Here is a 14,242-nt window from a genome sequence, read left to right as displayed (position 1 = left end):
CCAGAGTTACTTTGCAGGAATGGTACTCTTATTGAACCAAGATATTTTTTGATAATACTGATAGCCAAAGAGTTACAGAACAATAATTCTTCATAGTAAAATGCAAGGGAAATATATTTTGCCTTTCATTATGTGTTCCTTATTTATTTATTTTATTTAAATAATTTAGGCTGCCTTTACTTATTTATAACACTTTTGAGCTACCCAATCACTGTAGTTCCCTCTCTGGTATACAAATGGATTTAAATGATAAACTGCACTATATCAATTTAACCATATTAAAAATAATGGAGTTGTGCAAAGTTTTAGATCTCATCTCCAAAAGGTGCTTTGGAAAGCATAGGGGTATGCATGTGGCTCCTTTCACAATGCCTTTAGTAGCCACCCTTCTTTCTGGGATTGTACAGCAGCTGCAGAGGCAACTATATGGTCCCAAGGAAAGCACAGCTGCTTGAAGGTGTTTAGATGGATGCTGTGTTTGTGCCCTGAAGCACAGGTGCTGTGCCACACTGAAACCTGAAGTGCTGCATAGCCTTAAAAACTAATAACATATAATAAAGCAGTGCAAAGATCTAAAGCATCCTGAAGAACACTTGGCCCTCTGGTTGTTGCTGAAGAACATCCGCCATTCCTTGTTACTGATCATGCAGGTTGGTGTTATTGGGAGTTGAAGTTCAGAAGCCTCTGAAAGGGCCCACCAATGAAAGACCATATAAAGCATTGGGTGCTGCCTTCCCCAAGAAGACCTGATACATGCCCTTAAGCTCTAGATAGTCATATGTGGGAAGAGATGCTCCTTTAGATGGCATGCCCCCCAAATCTTTAGGGCATTAAAGATAAAAATTCCCAGGAAATATGTCTGGATGTGAGCCTATGGGGATTGCATCAGGTGAAGGCCGTCCCCCTGTGGCTTATACAAAACATAAATCTATAGCACACCATTTCAGTGAAATGCCATAATTTAAAATAGTAGCTTCTAAAATCTCAAAGTTCAGCCAAGCAATTCCTGCAATTAATTAAGCCACAGAGAACATTCAGTAATCCAAGGCTTAGCCCACACACCAAATAAATACAGCCCAGCTAAAAGCATATTTGGAGCAAGCGACTCTTCAAAGTCATTTTGAAAAGCCAGAATGATTAGGTCAGTTGTAATTCTCTTGGGGGGAGTTCCACTTTTTGACCCTAAAGGAATTGATCTTTCCACACCTAATGAGCTCCCACAGCAATCTACATCTCTTTAAGCGATGCTGAAACATGCAGAAAAGCTATGGGTAAAACAATCTATAGAACAAATGGGAGACCCCCACCCTCCTAGCCTTCCAGAAGACCTTGAAGAGGTGACAAGCATTGGGTACAGGGAGGCTGGAGCCCAGTCCAGTTGAATGTGGGGTGGTGGTGGTGGGTGTTGCCTTTAGGGTGCCAGAATTTTTTGTTGCTGTTGTTCTACTTTTTATGTTCTTATTGTTGTTCTGTGAGCCACCCAGGGTTATAGTACATAAAATGAGCAGCTATATAAGTCTTATAAATATATAAACAAATAGATTTTAAACAGCAGCCAAAAGCCTGGGCAAAGAAGACTGTGTGAACTTACCTGAGTGGAGAATACTAAAGAGAAGTACTCCAAAGTTTTTAACTTTATTAGCAGGGAGACCCAATCTCTGACCTCAAGAGTCCTTTGGACAATTAATGCTTGAGATACCTGTATGGAAAGGCCTTAGCTGAAGGCAAGACACACATTTTTCATGCAAAAAGTGTCCATTTTTATAATTAACACTCTTTAGAAGATTCCAGACATATTATACAGCTGTTTAGCTTCATGCAGTGAAGGAGCACATGAAGAAACTAAATCTTGATTCTTGACTTGAGTATGTTCAGTGAAAGCATCATTCCTTGGTTTCACCTTTATGTACATTGGCCTGTTCATGTGACGAGGTCATGTCCACCAAGCTTAGAGACTGAGGATCACTGTTGAGCTTTTGTCTCAAAAGGCTGAGAGATTACTTTTGAAAGGAGAGTTGTGCCACATTGGACACCTGCAAACTCTCACAGTGTTTCAGCTTAGCCTATCACCATGGCCAGTCCTACTGTTGACAAACTGAGACAACTGTCTTTGGTGGCAAATGCTGGAAGGCAGTAGACCTATGTTTCTGAGCTCTCCTTCTTGAGCCCCCGATCACTTTTCTGCTATTGGAGGATAGGGCTATGAATGTCAGACATCCTGTCCTGAGCCTCTAAAACTAGTTTGTCACCTCTGGTCCATGAAGAATGCTTTCTCTGAACTGCAAAGTGGGGCTTCTTTGATTTGGTCCCTGTATGAAATGCAGTTCCCAGGGTGGCATTTCTGGCACCTGTATTGAAGTCTTTTAGGTATTAAGAACATTCTTTTCTCTCAGGTATTTTTATTACCATCTTGTCTATTTGGTGTGAGGGCCCATATGGTACAGGTAGTCCTCACTTAATGATGGTAATTGGGACCAGCAACTCCATTGCTAAGCAACGTGGTTGTAAAGCACAATGTCACGTGACTTTTGATGGCAGTTGTGGCAGTTCTAGTTGCTGCTGTTAGATGAATCCCACATGGTCACAACATCCCGCGGTCACATGATCACTATTTGTGACCTCCTGCCAGCTTCCCCATTGACTTTGCTTGTCGGAAGCTGGCAATGAAGGTCGCAAATGGCAATCACGTGACTGCAAGTTGCTCCGATGTCAAAATTGTGAGCCGGTTGACAAGTGCCCAAATTGCGATCACGTAACCGTGGGAATGCTGCAGCAGCTGTAGCTACAAGGAAAACCCACCTTTGGATGCACTCCCAAAGGCCCTCCCAAAATTGCTGTTAAATTGTGAATTGTAATGGGACAAACCTTACCTGATCTCCAGAAAGCTACAGGAATACTAGTACTAGGATGGGAGAGCATCAAGATATCCAAGACTATAGGCTAGTCTAGGAAGTAGAAAAGACAACTGGGGTGGGGGAAAGTAATAGCAAATCATTTCTACACTGTTACCAAGAAAATTGCATGGGTGTGTTCATGAAGTGTCCAGGAGTCAAACTTGAGAGAGACTTCACTGTTTCTGTAAGAATTCAAAGCAAGGTACCTGAAATCACTCCTCATTTTTATCTTCCCGATACTCTGAGATAGGTTGGCCTGAGAAACAATGACTGGTCCCCAATTGATTCTTTAACTCCATGGTCAAGGATGGGGTCACTCAGTCCCAACCCAGTCCAGCACCACTGTTCAGACCACCACAGTGTTGGTTGTAGAATTGTAAGACCCCAAGATAAATTAGTTGGGCTGATTAGAAGTTTAAAAACAATAGTGACAGTGATAGCAACCACAGGTATTCCAGGGTGCCTCTGTACTTAGAATGGGAAGAGACCCCAACTTTCTTTACCTTCTGACTCTCTTGGTCCAGCTCTGCATATGATGAAGACACCTAAATGGAGAGAAGAACAGTGGACTCCCCAAAATTGCCCACCACCCTGGGCAATTTGCTGCAGCCGTCCCAGATTGACAATGATCCTCTGTTTTGTTTTCTCTCTCTCTTTGCCTAAAAGCAATTGTATCAGAAAAGCTGACAGTGGACACTTGGATGCAGCAGTAATTGCTCAGTATCCAGAGATCTCTCCCCACCTTTCAGACATTAAAAAAGAAAGAAAAGATCAGAATGCAATCAGCAAAAGCTTTGATGTGTTTGTTCCAAGGCGACTAATGGCTTGTAGGCTGAAAGGATTTACATAATGTAAATTAGATAAATGGGCATGCTGGCAATTTGGAAATATAATTACAGAAATGTTGCTTTTTAAAGAAACCTGAAATATACTCTGGATGTGTGTAATGGTTATTCATATCGACCATCCAACTGTGTGCAGTCAACATGGCAAGTAGAGTTTTGTTGTGCTTGCTTTACCTTCTCAGCTGTTTTGGAAAAGGGAAGGGAAAGAAAAGGCAGCATTTTAAGCTAGTTGTTCAAATGTACATAAATTGTTTGGAGAATTTTGCCTTCACTTTTCCTTAGTGGAACAAAAATAAAGCCCTCTAAGGAAATAAAAATAGATGCAAAATGAATGCAGGCGAGGATGACCCAACCCTGCCACTTGCTTGGCCAGCCAGGGTAGAATTATACAGCCCGGTGCTGGGGAGATAGCACACACACACTTTGAAGTGAATTACTCTCGTGGTTGGCTAATTACCATGAGATATTTGTGGCTTTAAAAAAAAAACACAACCCAAACCAAAATGTCTTGTTTTTGTTTCTTAAACGTGTTTGATTTAGTTTCAGTGCAAGTGAACCCAGAAGGGCACTGGGGCTTCCTACACCACAAACAGAATTTCTTTAGCATGCCAAAGAAGCTGTTTTCACTGAAAACAAGTTTTCTGCATGTCAGAGCAAAGGAATGGGGGAAAAAAGGGAGGGACAGAGTTGAAGGGGGAATGGAGGATCAGCAATGGGCAAAATATGAGGCCTCCTCAAATTAATAGCATGAGTGGGAGGGGAAAGGAGTGTTCCAGAGTGAGACAGAGGTCAAGTAAGATGTTTGCTGCACTTGGTAATCAAGGGGACAAAAGATAGCAAGAAGGAGACCAATGCTCCCCTTTCAAGCCCAGGATTATGAAGATGAGCTGCGTCATGGGACTGTTGTTACACTCTTCTGCTGATGTACATGCCTGACATCAACAGCCAACCAGTTGTAACAGGTTGCAAAGTTGCAATATAGTCTCTCATTTTTTTTGGTTTTAATAATTCATATTCAGTTTTATTTTAATAGTTTGCTGTTGTCATTGTCAGCTGCCTTCAAGGCATTTGAAAGAGGAAGGATGAGAGAATAAATATTTGTAATACGAATATTAAAAGGTAATTCAGACTGTATTGTGTCTATGGGAGTGTGGACTCAATGAGACTAGAATCTTAATAGGAGAGTCTGCCCTGCTAACACAGTGGAGTTTGTCATAGAAGAGTTGTCCTGTAATACAGAGATGAAGGAAACAGTTGACCAAAGCAACATCTGTATTAGTGAGGCTTGTGGAATTTATATGTTAGGAATTCCAGTATGGACTGGCTTGGGCTGCACCTCCAGAAGAGCCTTCTCCAACCTGTCACCTTCCCAGATGTGCGGGAGATGCTTACCTTGGACTCATGTACAGATTGCAATTCAGTCTTTTCATTGGGTTCCAGGTTTCCAACATGCTCTTTGGCTTACAAATTACCAGCATGCCTTTGGGAATACATATTAAGCATGTTTAGAAATGCATGATTTGAGAGAAAAGAAAAATAGGTGTACCGTGTACTGAATTGTACGTGCCTTATCTCTAATCTTGATAGGGAGAAGGTACATAATTTTTCTCCCTCTGCCATTTCTCAAGCATTCTTTTAGTCTGGAAGAAGCCCCAGTGTTGCAAGAATACCTGCATTGGCCATAAGGCATAGAAAGATGGGCAAAATAGTCAGCTTTTTTCCCCCTTTATAATTCATTGGATGCACATCAGTGTCAGAGAAGTTGAATTTAAGTACTTCAAAACATTTGAGGTTTTCCAGTTAATAATCAGAGTCAGATTAGCAGTTTCACATGGATTTAGCCACAAGTGCATGTAGAACATCTGTTTCCACATTTCCAGTTGGGAGAGATTTGTGTTGCATCCACATGTGCTGCCCAGCTGTTTTTTTCAACTCATAGCACTGAGGTTGAATGGTTAAGAATACCATTGTTCTCTATTAAGTTTTCCTTGGGCGCACAATAATTTCCACCAACCCCCATAAGCAATCCCAATGGGATGTTTCAGGCTTCGTTATGTATTGTTTTTTGAGTTGATTTTAAATGTAAACATTAAAACTCCAATTATTGCACAACATGGAGAGTTTAACTGCAAATTTGCACCCTGTGGGTGGTTTTGTTACAGCTGCTCCTCCTCCTCCATCTTAACTTGCCACAGAAAATATTCACAGACCAGTGTCTGACTGGGATGGTTGGTTGGGTCTTTAAGTATTTAGTTAAAATTGTGTAACTTCTTTTCAGTTATTATTTATGTTGCGTTAATGTTGCAAATGCTATTGCGATACCAGTGTCCTTAGATTTTTCAGATCCTGGGTCACTTTTAATTCCAGTATTTTCCATCAGATCCCATTCAGGTTTTTTTTCTATATATGCCTTCTTTCTTCTGCTGTCTTTAGGAGTGACCAAATAGTTATTAGGAATTATTGAAGAGATTATCATTTCTCTAATAATTATATACAAGTTATGGCCAAAAAAAAAAAAGCTTCATCTAACAGATACAGGGTGCTTTTTCTTGACTTTCTCTCATTCCCTTTCCCTCTTTTTTTTCTCTTGTAAAGGAAACTTAAATTAAAAAAATAAAATACACTGTGATAGGAAGACATGTTGATACTGTGACGTGACTTGACTTGTGCTTAGAATTCAACCTGTAATCGATAGCTGAACCCTCAGGGTGGAATGCTGGAGGTCTGAAACCACCTTTGCCAGAAACCAGATTCTGATCCCACCTCTTGCTTTAAGGTAGTGGCTGAGTAGTTGCCATCTATCTTCCAGAGGATGCTTGACTTTGGATTCTCCCCCCAACCCGAATGGGTGAGAGATCTGCCCTGCTGGGAGGGAGGGAGGGAGGGAGGGAGGGAGGGAGGGAGGGAAGGAAGGAAGGAAGGAAGGAAGGAAGGAAGGAAGGAAGGAAGGAAGGAAGGAAGGAAGGAAGGAAGGAAGGAAGGAAGGAAGGAAGGAAGGAAGGAAGGATTTCTATAGCTCCACGTCCTGGCAATATACTACAGAGGCATGGGGCTAGAGAATTCAACTGTTCCTCTCTCTTGGAAGATAAATCAGTCTCACAAGAGATAAACAAAACACAAATGACCTGCCAGTGTTTTTTAAAAATTAATATATCTGCAGCCACCATCCTGAAAGACACACAGCTGAGCAGCTCGAAGTCTCACCACTACCACCAGCTCCAGTACTGCTGCTCTGCTAGCCACAGAACAGCTGATCAGCATGCCAGGTATTCCTTTGTGGCCCCTGAGGATTTTTGTAGCCTCTTCTCCTCTACAAGATGTGCAGGCCCGATGCAGGATATGCCTTGAAAAAGAACTATAGGTTTGGGAAACTTGGTACATAATATCTGGACTTTTAGCACTGAAGATGTTACCTAGCCAGGTAATGAAACGTTTGCAAGAAAAGAACCAAGCTCAGAGAACCCCAAGGACTCCACAATATCTGGACTTGTTCATGGTCTATTTATGCATGTGAGAATTGATGTGTTTGCAACATTGCATATTTGGAATTAAATCCTTTCTCTGCATTTTTGGGGACAAAGAAAAGGCCTTGAAAGTAGTGGCGTTAGGGCCACAGGAAGAGAAAGAACTTGACCTGTGGCTGCAATTGGGTGTTCTGTTGTGTTTTTCTATGGAAATGTGAGTTCCATCCTTTCCAGAAATAACACCTATCTGAATATGAGCACAGTGATTCAGGAACTCTTTATTCTCTGTGAATGCAATCTCCTGGCTTTAACTAACAACAAAGTCACCAAACGTTGCCCTTTGGGTCATGTAAACAATGCTGAGACTGGAGTGCATTCAATATCTTTTTGAAATATTCTCATTCAATACGCTTATGCACTCTGCACTCTTAATGATCATTCAATCTCTGTTTGTCTGATTGGTTAAATTCTTCTGTCATTACACAGACGCAGACATTTCTTGCCACGCAGAACATTTTCCACACTCTTTGTTTTGAATTACTAGCATATACGTACATTAAAATACCACTGTCCAAACTTAAAACATAAGGTTGTGGCATTTGAAAGCTGATTGACACAAAGATTTGTTTTGCTTTTTCCTTATCCTCTCCTTCTTAGTTTATTGTCATGGCTAGTATACATACCATAGATACCGTCCAACATTTTCTGAATTGTTTGCAATTAGTCCCTACATTTTTAATTTGAAAACCAAATTAAATGTAAGACGTGAGGCGCATGATTAAATGAAAGCAGCTGAGTCAGCACCTAGTTTAAGGGGCTCATGATAGAATGTTGGATAGACCCACTTCTGTCTTCTAGCACAGGGTTCCTCAACCTCAGCAACTTTAAGATGGGTGGACTTCAACTCCCAGAATTCCCCAGCCAGCCATGGTGGCTGGGGAATTCTGGGAGCTGAAGTCCACCCATCTTAAAGTTGCTGAGGTTGAGGAACCCTGTGCTAGCAGGCAAGCTGAGTTCAGTCTTTGCCACCCCACCACTGATTTGTCACCCAAGGCAATTACCTCATTTTGCCTAATGCTATGGCAACCTGGAGAGGAATGTTTAATCATTCTCCTTTTTCTGCTTTTTTCCTTCAAAATAAAATCTTTCCCAGTGCATAAGTTGCAGAAAAAGAGGCAAAACAGACTCACTTGTATTTTCCCTAGATCAGGAAGATGCTACGATGGAGGGAGTTATATGCTCTGTTTCCCATTGTTGTTCCTCCAGTAAAAAATTGCTCCCCCCTATACACAGCCTGCTTTAAAGTAAAACATAATTAAAATATATATTTTACTTCACTCTGACAGCTTTTCCTTGATTCTTGAATCATAAAACTTTTATCTTTTATCTCAGAAGCTTTCATACAGTGGCAGCTGATTAATCATAATTGCTGAATAAAGTTTTGTCCCTGCAACTTTGATCAGTGGTACTTTTAACAGCCTTCCCCTGATCCTGTTGCCTTAAAAACCTGGCTCTTTGCTCAGGCTTTAGGGACAGGATGTTAGAGGAACCTGGTTTTGTTGTTGTTTGTGCTGTGCTGATTCTGTAGTTTATTTTTTAGCTGGTGTCTTTTATGGACAGCCATATAAATTTGTATAATAAAACAAGTAAAAATCAGTAAAACGTTATGATCTCCAGAACATAATAGTACTCAGGCAAATGAATCTTAAGTAGCCAAAATGACTAAGGACCAGCTTAGCTGACATTACACTAAATTTGGGCTGAATGGTTCGATGAAACCCCCATTGAATTAATGATGCTGGATCATTTAGGACTCTGCTCAGGCTGGCCTACACAGTTGTGGTTTCTCCATAATCTGGTTGAGATTTGAGTATGGTTTAACTCACTGCTTCTTTCTCATCCCGCTCTTCTTCATTCCACCTTTTCTTTTCAACCTTTCTGTCATGTCTTTCTGATTTACTAGCAGATTTTAGAGCCAGCTGGCAGAAGAGAATCTCACCTGGAAGATGTGCTTCATCTTAGCTTCTCCCAGCTAGTTATTTTGTTTAGTTAGCTAGCATTCTGCTGAGTTTTTGTTTTCAGAAATCACACTGTGAGCCCACTTGATCAGACTGTAAGTTTGATGAAGCAGGTCATGTTTGGGGTGTTTTACTATTAATTAATTCATGTGCAGTTAACAGTTCAGTAGTAAGCAAGACTCCCTTCTCCCTGGGTCAAGCAGTACACAGACAGCATTACGCTTCTCAAATAAACTCACCATGCAGTTTGGCTTCATCTCACGGAATCACATCCAGCGCAGCATTCATTATGCTGGCAAACGTAATTCACTCTTTAGCTATGGGAAGGTGCCCTCCAAATACATTGAGGCTACAACTCCCTGAAGGCCACGGATCCAGGAGGCACAGGCTAGGAAATATTGCTTCGTCCTGAGCACAAATGAATGACACAAAGATAGAAGAAGAGAAGCCTGACCCTCTTATCAAAACAATCACCCCTAAGCCTCTTCCATACATAAATGTGCATGTGTGCGTGTTGGAGGGTGGTCTTTTCTGATTCTTGATGTTTGAAACTCTTGGAAAAGTACTGGGCTTTCCAAAGTCATGCTGTCCATGTTTTTCCTGAGTACCCAGAAAATTTGACTTGACAATAAGGAAAACACAGAGTTTCAAAATCTGCCTGTTAGTGTTGCAATAACTCATACTTTAATGCCATAACCTCAGTGTCAGTTGACCACCATATCTCTGTTTTTGCACTTACACACATCTGACGTTTTACATCAGAATTTGACCATTAAGCATGGCTAGCCACTATTTCCAAGAAGATGAGCCACATCTGAATGTCCTGATAAGTTTCAGAAGCAGACAGTTCAGCCTTCAACACTGCCATTTCCTCCTCCTCTTCCAACCCACTGCAATTTTCTACTGTTGCTATTGCTTCTCCCTCTCCTTATAGAATGGGGTACTTATGTAATTATTTATCTGTGAAGTGTATCTGTTCACAGATTTCAGTAGCCAACTCTATCATCTTCCAAGTTGCTCGGTTCCATTTCTCCTCTACTCTACCCCTTCTGTTCCTTCCTTCCTTCTCAATAGTCTGTGATTGTTCAACTTACTTTGACTCACTGGATGGAGGAGGGCTCTCAACTTGGATTTTTCTTCTCTAATGCTGAATGCACTAATACTATAGGTTTCGGATTTTTGTGCTTCTACTGAATATTTGACGTATCAGATACTGTTTTGGCTAAATACAGAACTACACAGGGAAAATGAATTTGATATTACTATATAGATCATAACTAGTGGAACCCCAATTTTTAACTTGTTCTTTGGGTGGCATGTTGAGGCCTGCATTTCAAAAGATAGGGAAACACAGGACAAATAAATAAGCATGGCAAAAACTATCTGATTGAAATTGTTCATGAAATGCTAATTTGTAATTATTAAATAACAATCTTAGCAAACTCTGAGTTTTTACGTTTCCCCTTTTTCTTACCCTCTCCCTCTCACAGAGCTGCAAAAATGGTTTGGGAATCTTGATTTCTGTTTTCAACTAACCTCTGCTATTTGAAGCCATGGTTTATGAAAGCGGCTTTTTCCCACTTACCATAGTTTTAAATGCCCATAGTTTAACATTCCACTAAATTATGGTTATTCTAAAATGGAAGTGGAAATTTCATGGTGATGGGCCAGAAGGAGATGGAATGGTGATCTCATTGTTCTGAAATTTTGCTTGCACTCACACATATCTTGTTAATTGTTAATAATTGTTGTACACCGCCCACTTTTATGTGAGATAGGTGGCTATATAAATACGATAAATAAATAAATACCTTCCAAATACAACAATATGTGTGCCTCTTTAGGTTGACAATGGTCATGTTGACTTTTTGAAATATGCCAGGGGCACAAATAGGGCAGGGTGGAAAGTGTGCTGGCTAAAGCAAAAAGTGAACAGTCCAGGGTAAAAGAAAATAAAAGTAATTTTTTTTCTTAAGCTTCCTCTATTTCAGTTGATTATCCCCTTCTCAGCCATCTTACCTTACGAATACCAGATCTGTGCTGCAAAAATCCAGACAACCACAAGGTGGAAGCAAAGAAACACAGAGAACTCTTTCCTACTGTTCAGAAATGGTCTAGACCAGTGTTTCTCAACCTCAGCAACTTTAATATGCATGGACTTCAACTCCCAAAATTCCCCAGCCAGTATGTGTGGACTTCAACTCCCAGAAGATGCAGGCTAGGGAATTCTGGGAGTTGAAGTCCACACATCTTAAAGTTATTGAGGTTGAGAAACACTGGTCTAGACTTTTGTAGTCCAGGTCTGGTAGACCTACATATCTAGTGTGCACTCCACTAAGGAATGGGCTAAGGCTGCACAAAAAGCTTGGGAGAAAGTAGTCAGACCTGGATTGCCAGATCACACTTTAACAGGCTGTAGAATTTTTACTCCCTGTACCCCACCCTACATTGAATGGAATTTCAAGTCATTGCAGTATCAGCTCAGATACTTTTATCATCTCCCTACTGTACAGTCTGGGGATTCTTCATTCAAAGAGGGATGAATAAACAATGCTTCTCCTGCCATTTCAGGGAAGGTGACAATTCAGGGCCCACGCTTACTGTTTTCATTTTCTTCTTCTCCAAAGTGTTCAGAACAAAGCAGCACCCAACACTTCATATAGTTCTGAAGCCATTCAATAAGCTAGTTTTGTACCATAAACGACCGCTTCAATGGGGAATTTTTCTCTAGGCTACTCTTTTCCTTATACAATCAGAGAAGAGAAAGAAAGGGATGAAAATATTTAACATTACGGAGAAAATTTTCCATTGACCAAATTGCTACTGACTTGCCTCAGAAAGATAATTGCCATAGAAAGCAAAACAAAAAAATACTATTTAAAGTGTCTTTTATTCAACAGTTTTCATTTATTTTTTTATTTATTTTAGAATCTCCCCCTCCCCCTTTCTTATTTTTATAAATAACTCAAGGTGGTGAACCTAATACTCAAGGAGTTTACCTAATATTCCTTCCTCCTCCTATTTTCCCCACAACAACAACCATGTGAGGTGAGTTGGGCTGAGAGAGAGTCACCCTGCTGGCTTTCATGCCTAAGGTGGGACTAGAACTCACTGTCTTCTGCTTTCTAGCCTGGTGCCTTAGCCACGATACCAAACTGGCTCTTTACTTATTTACTTCAGTTTCTGTGTTGCTAAATTCCTCTAAACTCTAAGCAGCTTACAGAGTGTCAAAATGTAAAGTTAAAAACATCTTAATATATAAAACACCAACCAACATACCATGTTGGTGCCATTCCCTGGAGTAAACTAAATCTCCATATCCCCAGATGCATTCCTAGAACCAACTCTTTACAGCAGTTTGAAAGCCTGCTGAGTGGAGAAGGACCAGGACTAAGTTATTCTGTAGAAAGGTAGACTCATCCCCAGGGCCCCTGTAGCTGGCATTCCCTCAAGGAAGGGACCTTCAGCAAATCCTTTTCTGCTGTTCATATTGGGCCAGGAGATTGTCTGGAGAAGGTATTTTCATAGGTATCCAGGCCCTGAGCCATGAAGGGTTTTAAAGGTGACAACCAGCACCTTGAATACTTATGGTCTTGTCTGAATCCTCTGAGTCAGAGGCTGAAGAGGTAGACCTAACGGACTAGGAGTCTGCAGAACTAGCAGTCAGTCAGACACCTGCTGCCATTCCAGAAGAGACTGAGGATGGGCAGTTGAAATCTGATTCAGATCATAAGGGGCCAGATCCTGGCAAGGCACTTAGCCCAAGAACACCCATCAGCTACAAAGCAGTGAGCAAAGGAAATTGCATGACTCCATGAAATGAGAGGGCAGCAGCGCAACAATCAATTCACATCAACATTGGAGCTATATGAAAGCGGTCTGCAGGGCTGGGCCCCTCTGTTGGAAACAACTCAGCAACTCTAGGCCTGCATTCCTGTCACTCTTGCTCCTTGTCCTATGTTTGGACCCTTAGCTTGTGGAATTCTGTGGACGTCCTGGGCAGTAAAAAACAAATTTTATGGCTCTGAATCTGTCTGTCTCCTGCTTCCAGTTGCTCCCAACTGAACTTAAAAAACAGGTGCTCTCTAATTGCTCACCCGATTCCTGCAGTGAATGTGTCTAAACAGTTGGTCTCAGGCTTATGTTAGTAATGACTCTTCTTCTTGTATTTTAATAATTATTCTTGGCTATCTGTTTTTAAGGCCAGGATGTGAACAATGATTCCATCTCCACTTTCTCCTCCTTGTGCTTCCTCTTGCAAGACTGAAGGAGGGTAAAATAAAAAATAAAAATTAAGTGTAAACATAAAACAAAATCAACAAAGGAGTAAGTATCCATTTTAATCCATTTCAAACTAACAGGACAATGTAATCTAAATTATGAAGAGAATAGCTACAAATAGATTCTCTGTTGTATCATTTGTGTGAAAATTGTAGGATGTTGTATGATTACAGACAGAACAAATTGATTCAGTTTTCAAGCTACTTGAAAATTCTCTTCCTTGATCATTAATGTAACAGCAACAACAAGAGCAATAGAATTCATAGATGAGGAGACCAAATGCAGAACTGCCATTGCCAACACCTTTGGGAGTTTGGAAGGCAGGACAGAAATACAGAGAAATGCAAGCAAATTATTTTCCATTATTTGGGAGCAAGGTTGTGTGTTTAGGCATTGATCTGAGCAGAATGGGATGAGGCATTTGATGTTCACAGACTAGTGAGCTCTGATTGGCTCACAGTTCTCAGTGCTCCGCTATTGGCCAAAAAGGGCAAGTGGTGACTGATTGCAGCTCTCTGCAAGCTCTGGACTTCTAAATGTAATCATATGTACAGAGTCTTCCTATCTAAATATAGACCTGAAAATAAGTTAAACAGCCTGGATCAATCTTGGGTGCATTTTACACTGGATTCGGAAGAGTTGAGAGATGGGAAGGCTGGTGGAGGAGCCCATAGTCTGCTTTAGGTGTCTGACTGCTGAAGGTGTTCGTGAAATTGAGTTGTGATGCTCCTTGGATCCAC

At 40.9% G+C, this 14,242-nt stretch overlaps 1 protein-coding gene across 19 annotated transcripts in view; it reads left to right on the top strand.

Moving 5' to 3' along the window:
- KIAA1217 (KIAA1217 ortholog) overlaps window positions 1–14,242 on the top strand; it is a 382,394-nt gene that overhangs the window by 315,073 nt on the left and 53,079 nt on the right. The gene's annotated exons all lie outside the window — the stretch shown is intronic.

The sequence above is a fragment of the Python bivittatus genome, unplaced genomic scaffold (genome assembly GCF_059951505.1).
Source record: "Python bivittatus isolate LINGU-HERP-01145 unplaced genomic scaffold, Pbiv_v1 ctg000610_np1212, whole genome shotgun sequence".
NCBI lineage: Eukaryota > Metazoa > Chordata > Lepidosauria > Squamata > Pythonidae > Python > Python bivittatus.
This window is presented reverse-complemented; position numbering and strand designations above follow the sequence as displayed.